The following is a 9179-nucleotide window of genomic DNA, read 5'->3' on the forward strand; positions in this document are numbered from 1 at the left end:
GCTCCACGTATTTAAAACAGGATTAAATCACTTTGCATTTAAAATAGTTATCAATACATTCACAGTAGAATCATTTTGTCAATTACTTTCTAGTTTTACTATAGTTCTACTTTTTCATATTCTTTCTTTGTGGCTCAGTGATTATCCTGAGTTGTGTGTTTTGACTTCTTCCTGCTGTTTTGGATTTTCCTACTACAGAGGTTTGCTTTTGGTTACCTTGAAGCTTAAAAATATTTTGATTATGCTCTGGGTTCCCAGGAAGGCAAGTGCGTTGCTGAATGGAGCTGCTGGCGGGCAGCTAGGAGCAGGTCCTGTTCGGGTTTACAGTCCACCGGGAGCCCGCGATGAGGGGTGACCACCAGAAGTGGACTCCTGTGTCTGACTCCACTCACCATGCCCACACCGCCTCCTTGTCTGCAGTGGCTGTGAACAGTCGCTTTGTAGTCACTGGGAGCAAAGATGAAACAATTCACATTTATGACATGAAAAAGAAGATAGAACGTGGGGCTCTGGTACATTACAATGGCACAATCACTTGTCTGAGATTCTATGGCACCAGGCACTTAATCAGTGGAGCAGAAGATGGACTCATCTGTGTCTGGGATGCAAAGAATTGGGAATGCCTGAAGTCCATTAAAGCTCACAAAGGACATGTGATGTTCCTTTCTATTCACCCATCTGGCAAGTTGGCCCTGTCGGTTGGTACTGATAAGACATTAAGAACGTGGAATCTTGTGGAGGGAAGATCAGTTTTCATAAAAAAATATAAAGCAAAATGCTCATATAGTGGAATGGTCCCAAAGTGGAGAGAAGTACGTAGTTGTTCTACTGAACAGAATAGACGTGTATCACCTCGACAGTGCGTCTGTCAGTGGCACCATCACAAATGCAAAGAGGATTTCTTCTGTTACGTTTCTCTCGGATTCGTCCTTGCAGTGGCTGGCTACTGTAAGGTTTTTTGACTGTGATTCACTAGTGTGCCTCTGTGAATTTAAAGCTCATGAAAACAGGGTGAAAGGCATGTTCAGTTTTGAAGTTCCAGAGCATCATGTCACAGCATCAAATGATGGTTTCATTAAGATGTGGAAGCTTAAGCCTGATAAGAAAGATCCCCCATCTTTGCTGTGTGAAGTGAACACTGATGCCAGGCTGACCTGTCTCGCAGTGTGGTTAGACAGAGTGACAGATGCAGAAAAGAGCCTTCCTTCAACAGCGCCCTCTCCAGTGAGTAAAGAACGAGCCAGAACAAACAAAACGGAATGTAGCGACATGGTGCAGGGAGAGGGAACGCCAGAGCCTGGCTCAAAGAGAACCCGCTTCAACTGGTGACCGTGAGAAGCCAGCCAAGGGAGCTCGCCTGGTGCCAGCCAAGAGGAGGAGGACGACGGCACAGCTGTGCAAGAAGGAGAAAAGGAAAACGCAGGTCACGTGACAAACCTCAGGTTTCTCCCCAGGAGAATGCCTTCTTGACCACGCGCTCCTTTCCAGTGCTACGCTTTACTTTCCCGAGTAACAAAAGGAATTTCTTCTGAGAAGATGTACAGCTTTTTTTTTTTTTTCTTTAAAAAAAGAAAACAAACAAACACTTTTAGGTGGTGTTTTTTATTTTACTTTTAAAAAAGAGCAGTGAAGCAAGGCTGAGCGTGGTGGTGCACACACACCTTCAATCCCAGCATTGGGGAAGCAGGCAGATCTCTGAGATCGAGGCCAGCCTGGGCTCCATAGTTTCAGGCCTCCTGGAGCTACAGGAAGACTGTGTCTCAAAAAAAAAAAAAAAAAGCAAAAACCAAAACCCAGTAAAATCCTTTTTGGTAGCTGGCATCTTATATATAATGGTGGCATGTGTTCATTGGAATGTATAATATTTACTATTGTGCACGGCAAGTAAAGATATGAAAATACTAAAAAAAAATTTGATTATAGCAAGTGATTTTGAAGTGATAGTGTTATAACATGATTTTAAGGACAAAAACAAAAGAAAAAATGTGAGGAAATATGTTAATGAAAGCTTCGGTCTCCATCCATATATTCTGAATTTTTGATGTATCATTTTACCTCTTTCTATGTTGCTTATCTCTTAACATACTAATAAGTTGTTATTCTAAGTTGTTTAGATTTTGCTCTTCAGAATAAAGATAAGAAACACCTGTATGCCATATCTAAAATCTTAGAACACTTGAAGTCTAAGTATTTACTCTCTTTGCTGAGTTTTATTCTGCTACTCTATATTACTTTTTAGGATCTTTCTTCCAGCTTGAAGAACTCCCTTTAACATTTCCTATAGGACACACCTAGCAGAGATGTATGCTCTTGGTTTTTGTTGTCTTTTGTTATGGCTTAGATACAAATGTGTTTATAGGTAAGGCCTTTGGAACAGGAATGTATCAAGAGGGCTGTGACTGCCTGTGTGGATCGATTAATTCATGGATTCTTAAATTAATAGATTTTTGGGGAAAAAACTGTGTAGCAAACATAAGCTCCCTCTTTGATTCCTAGAAATCAAGGTGAGCAACCTCTTCTTCCACCCCGTTTGTCTATGATTACTGCCACACCATGGACCTAAAATTAATTGGGTCTGTTAACTGTGGAGTGCAGCTCCCGAAACCATGAGCAAAATAAACTTTACCTCTGTTAAGTTGTTCATCCTAAGAATTTTCTTACAAAAATGTACATTTGAAAAACACATCTGGGAATTTTATTTCACCTTCATTTTAAAAGATAATGTCAGAAAAAATGAATATATAAAAATACAGTGAGGTTAACAAAATCTAAAAAGAGGAAGTAAATATAACAAAATTAAATAGATTACTTTTGCTGGGTGTAGCATTCTTAGTTGGCAGATAGGTCTCCCCAGTGTCTTGAGAGTCCCATGCCTCTCTCTCTTGGCCTGTCAGGTTTCTGCTGAGAAGTCAGCTGTTGGATGAAATGAGTCTGTCTGTGCTGCATCTCTTCTTTTGCAGTGTTGAGAATTTTCTCCTTATCTTTTGCCTTTGAGAGCTTGCTTATCAGAAATTTTAAGTAGATTAGTTAAAAGATGGATAATGATCTTTGTCTTTCATACACCTAAGTATCTGCACGCTTCTCTAAGCCTGGGAAATTTTCTGTTACTATTTGAATAAGTTTTCTACCCTTTTGGCATTCTAAAATTCGTCTTGAGCCCAAATATCTTGAAAAATTGTTCTTTTGCAATTATTCCAAATTTCCCTTACTCATTCTTTATTGTTCATTATTTTCTTTATTTTCCTTTCTCTTTTAGTGACTGTTTTGAGCTAACTCTTTCTCCTATATGATCCTCCCTCCCTCCCTCCCTCCCTCCTTCCCTCCCTCATTCCTTCCTCCCTCCCTCTGTTTTGTGATACTGGCACTTAAACCTATAACCTTATGCTCCTGTATGCAAGATTATTACTATACTACTGAATACAACTGGCCATGTTTTTACTTTTTGTTTTGAGATAGGGTCTCACTAAATTTCCTAGGATAAGTTTGAATCCTATAGCCCAGGCTGGTCTTAAACTGATCTTCCTGCCTTAGCTTCCTTAGTAGCAATGATTACAGGCCTGTACTACTAGGCCTTACTTAATCTATTCCTACATTGATGCCTTCTATCAGATTTTACATTTCTACTCAAGATTTATTTTTAAAAATGCTTTCATTCACTTCTATATTTCTGATAAAGCATTGAATTGTTTATATGTGTTCTCTTGAAGATCGTGGAGTCTTCTTAAAACAGCTGCTTTAAATTCTAAAGCTGAGTATCTGTCAATACCGGATATTATCAATGAAGTTTATAGCACCTTGTTTGAAAACTAAATTTGGTCATGATCCTCTGAAAATTTTGATGCTATTACATGTGTATAGTGATCTGAGCATAGAAGGATTAGCTTTTTATTCCAGTTTTCATAGTCTCTCTCTCTCTCTCTCTTTCCTGAAATCATGATTATTTTCTTTGAACCTATAGTCACATCTGCTATTTCAGCACTAGGTGATGCCCTAAGTTCAGGTTAGCTAAGAGTCTTTTATGTCTGTGCTTTAGATCATTCATCACTAGAGGGAAATTCAAACTTAGGTTTGTTATATAATTCACACTTGGACCATTATTCAACACAAACTGTAAGAATACCTTAAACTAGTAGTTCATTCCTTCCTGTTTCTTCTTATGGATGGGCAAAGCCCAAGGTGTCCCAGACATCCATAGTTAGTTGCCTAAGGTCAAATACTGCAAATTTCTGCTGGGCTCTGGGAAAAATCACCAGATAAGGATCAATTCCAGGTTCCTTTGCCACATCGTTCAACAATCTTGCAGAAGAGAACTTCCATAAAAATTTACAAGAAAATTGCTCCTAATGGTGAACTGTCAAAAGTCCTAGAAAGATGTGTGATGTTGCTCTGGTCAATGCTTAATGCTGTACTTACAATAAGGAAAGAAAATTTAATTAAGGAAATAAGACTTTAAAGGATTAAATGAAAATTTTATTAAATTTGATTGAAAACCTATGAAATAAAGTATCTTTGAAAGTATTTTGATATTAATATTTAAATTTAGCAAGATTGTAGAATACAAGATTAATAACCATCAATTTTATTCCTGTATACCAGCAACAGTCAAATAAAATATACTTTATAATACATTTTTACAATTACATTAAATATTAAATGACCAAGCACATGCCCAACAAATGATACATACGTAATACAGAAAACTTTGAAATACTATGTAGAGACATTAAAGAAGACCTTAAAAATGGAAAAACGTAGCATGATACAAAGACTCAATAGTACACCTTATTAATTTGCCCCAAATTTATGTTTAGGTTCAATGAAATTAAAATTTAAAATCCACGAAATTTAAAGAAGTTAAAACTGGGACTTAGGACGTAGCTAAATGGTAGCGTGTTTGCTAGCATGCACAGGGCCATAGGTTTTGATGCCTCACACTACATAAAATGGATGTACTGGTGGCACATTCCTGTAATCCCCATACTCAGGATATAGAGATAAGGGATCAGAAAATCAAGATAATCTTTAGGTTGAGGCCAACCTGACCTCAGTATTTTGTCTAAAAAATAAACAAAAATCTACAAAAGCAACATAAAAATACAATATGTCATAACGAACAAAACAGTGTTGATAAACTGCAAGCTAGAGAGGCTTGTTCCACTGGATGTTATGACAAAACTACAGCAATGAAGACAGAAACATGGCAGGAAAAAACAAAGGGATAAATGGAAGATCTGGCAATGTGCTGTTTGGCCTGTCTGTATCTGTGTAACAGATGATACAAAAGCTTAGTGGATCAAACAATAATGAGCATTTATCTACTGGAAGTGATTCTGTGGACTCAGTGGGATGGTTCCTTTGCTGTAGTCTTTGGAGATCTCAATAGAGATAGGACACCTTAAATGACTTATTTGTGTTTTGAGTTGGTTCCGGGTAGTAGTTGGCAGACTGATCAGTTGATTGTAACACTTCAGATATCCCTCATTTGGCTTTTGTCAGTGGCTTGGACCTTTCACAAGTTGGCAGATGGGTCTAAGAGGTAATGTCACAGAGTATAAAGGCACAACTATTATACCTTAGGATTTAGTCTTGGATGTCACACAGCATCACTTCCCATGTTCCAATAGTCTACAAAGGTCACAGAATCATCCCAGATTGAAAATGAGCGAAAATATCTGTTAAGGTGAGTGAGGACTTTTAAGTAGAGTTCAGTGGTGGAATTCTAGCTTGGTAAAGCCCCAGGTTCTGCAACACAACAAATCAAGACCAAAATCATTGTGAGAGGTGACGATTTGTTGTCAGGAGCCAGTACAGTGGAACATGCCTGCAGGCTCAGCTACTTAGGGAAACTAATTAAAAGAAAAATCACTTAGACCAGTCTGGACAACATAGTAAACCCATTTCAAAGAAAAAAGTCTTGCTATCATATTTCTTTTTAATCCAAAGAAAGAGGTACAGGAAGAACTGAATACTACCATGGAAAAAACTAAAACCTGCCCTTACATCATACTCCAATCCAAGTAATTTCAGAAGGGCTGAAGACTGTAATACGAAGTCAAAAATAGTCCGTTAAACATGACCATGGCGTCGGAGAATATATGGATGTTACTTTGGGGTAGGAAAATTTTTAGCACACAATGAAATAATCATAAAGATGAATATCAATGAATTGGGCTATGTGTTGATCAGAAGGGAGATGACTGATTAATTAGGCTGTATATTAGTTGCTGCCACGTGTGTCCTTGTCACTTTCTCTTGACTTGTCTCAGTTCTTCAGCACCTGGTAGACTGTCAGTGACATGCTGGCTCACATGCCTCAGTGACATTTCTTCTCAAGCTCCAGAGAATCTCTTGGCTATTGTGTGAGCAGCCTGGGAGTGTGCTACTAATGCTGTTCAGCACAATGTGTGAAAGTGGGTCAAGAAATGAGATAAATACCATTCTTGTCCTTCAGTCAAGTAACTCTGGACTAAGTTTGTATCATTCTCAGAAGGTTCTGGTGGAGTTAATCCTGTTTCCTATACTGAAGATCACAGGACCTTTTATATTGCTTTTACTTTCTTTACTAACTCTCCCTCATCTGACGTCTAGGATCATTTTCCAATGTAACTATCCAGAAGGAAGTTCTTGCCTTAGGTCTATTTTTATAGGAACTGAAGCTACAACAGCATTTTAATTAATTGCCTCCTCTTCCCTCTCCATTTTCTTTCTCTTTTGTTTTTCATATAGTGGGTGTCAATCCCAGGGCCTCACTCATCCAGGGAAGCATTCTGCTAAAGGGTTATGTCTCCATCCTTAAAGTTTCTGTTTTAATGACATTGTTAAAAGAGAAATAAGTTGGTTCACATACTCAAAGTAGGTACATTCAAAACAGGACTTGAAAAAAATTATACAATTGGAGAAAACTAAATATTTAAATACCCTCTGTGTGTGAGAGGGCCGGTGTGGTGGTGCGTGCCTTTAATCCCAGCACTGCGGAGGCAGAAGCAGGTGGATCTCTGTGAGTTCAAGGCAAGCCTGGACTATATAGTGAGTTCCAGGACAGCTGGGGCTACAGGGAGACCCTGTTTCAAAAAGACCAAAAATAAATAAATAAATAAATAAATAAATAAATAAAATAAAAAGCTATTAAAAAAATGGACTCGTACTTTGAACATGGATGTCACTAAAGAGAAGAATTTTAAATGTTCAGTAAACATTAAACAGCTCTTTGTTATCTCCCAGAATTGGAAGACCCTACTGATGAATATAGGATATACTTTGGACACAAGACTTGGAGCAATGGAGTAGGAACTGACCTAGAAGCCTTCATCCTGAAGATTAGCTCTCATAGTTCTGAAGGATACCTTTCAAGCTGCTAAGGGAGAAATGTTGGGGACCCCTGCTGTTAGGGTAGCAGTCTCTCCATGTCCGGATAGCCATGAGCCGGCTTGGCGCCTAATGGAGAAACTCCCCTTTTTCAGCAGGGAGCCTCCTGCTCTCCTCCTGGCTCACCTTTGAAGTGCCTGTCACAGATGCCTTAACGGAAACATGACCTCTGGCATAGAAACTACCAGGTTTTAATCAGACACTGTCTGACAGCATAGAAGCCCACCGCCACATGTAAATGAAGCATTCTACAGAGCACCTATCTGCTGAGGCTTTTGCTACTGCCTCCACACTATAAATCTTCTAGGTTCACCCTAATAAAGCGGAGCTGTATCACTGAGATCATTGAACTTGGCTGATCTGTGTCTCACTGTGCCTGCGACCAGCCTGTGATTCAGTCTTCCCAGAAGAAGCTATCCTTCTGTCAACATTCACTCGCGAAGCTTCTGCATTCGCCGTTCCTGCACTCCCCGCCTCGGCTCGTGGGATGGTGGCCAACGTCCCACGGGCACAGTGAGAGCATCCTGCAGCTAGCCTGAGCGCCCTGCAGCTTGGCGCAGCCAGCCTGCCTTGGCACAGAGCCTGCACTCGCCATCGTCGCAGACCCGCCCGATCTGTAGCTCCCAGCACCCAGCAGCCGCGGAGAGCCAGAGACCCGCCCAGCAGCGAAACCCGCGCACCCAGCCAACAGCTGGCACCCCATGTGGGGCTCCTGGAATGCAGAGTTCATGAGTATCCCTTCCATCAGAAGGGCATCAGCAATCCCTTTCTCCTATCAGGAGTGGAGTGTCGTCCAATCAGGAGGACATAGCATCTCTCCCACCAGGAGAGCATCAAAAATCTCTTTTTCCTTCGTCTCCCATCAGGAGATTAAAAGGCAGCTTTGCCTTTAAGCCATCCCCACCTTAGCAGGATCGGAAATCTCTCTTTCTTTCATCTCCCATCAGGAGATTAAAAGGCAGCTGTGCCTACAAGCCACCTCACTCTTGGGGCCTGGCAGTCTCTTCTCTCTTTTCCTCCTTTTATTTTCGGTCTAAGTCTTCACGTGGGAACATTAAAGACAAAGAAGCAACTGAAGCTTTCTGGTCAAGGCTACTCCTTGATGTCAGCTGAAGGCTCTTTGCCCCCTTAATGGACTCTGACAGCCTGCATGGGTATAGACAAAGACCTTCTATCTATGCATCTTTCTAATACAAAAACCTGATAATGCAGCAACCAGTTAAGAGTCACAAGGATGGTTGCCAGTCTCTTAAACCTGCGGGAAGGCTAGTGCTGGGGGCTAAAGCGGAATACCCTGAGATTTTGATCTCAGGCATGTTCCCTTAAGAAACCAGCACGTCACCCTACTTTCCTTTCCTATATTAACACTGCTAGAAAAACCCCCAAAGTTCTAAGGGATCTTCACATAAGCCTTAAAGTCAGCTTCTAAAATAAACTTCCCTAATCCGTTTTGTTATCTTGCCCCCAGGGTACTCAAACCACAGCTAAAACCAGTTAGGTGAGAATTTAAATTAACTAGCCCCTGTGGAGCACTTGAAAGTTCAAGGTGGCTCACGCTGTATAAACAAACAAACAAACAAAAGATTTTTAAAAAGCCATTTTTTTTTTCCCTGTAAACCTTAAATCTGCAGCTAGGCTTGTGCCTGTCAGAGCGTTCCAATCCCCTGGTGTCAGACTGCTCCAGGAACATTAAACACCAGACAACACTATTTTCCTTTTATAATGGGTAATTCAGCATCACGCCAAGAACAAACCTCCAAATTTGCTCCCTTAGAGCCCTGCTTAAATCAAGAGGACTTAAGATTTCCCAAAAA

General features: G+C 40.3%; 1 pseudogene; it reads left to right on the plus strand.

Moving 5' to 3' along the window:
- The first annotated feature begins 278 nt into the window (after positions 1 to 278).
- LOC103739297 lies at positions 279 to 1432 on the plus strand (annotated as a pseudogene).
- Positions 1433 to 9179: the final 7747 nt, after the last annotated feature.

The sequence above is a fragment of the Nannospalax galili genome, unplaced genomic scaffold (genome assembly GCF_000622305.1).
Source record: "Nannospalax galili isolate Female #2095 unplaced genomic scaffold, S.galili_v1.0 scaffold78, whole genome shotgun sequence".
NCBI classification, from domain to species: Eukaryota; Metazoa; Chordata; class Mammalia; order Rodentia; family Spalacidae; genus Nannospalax; species Nannospalax galili.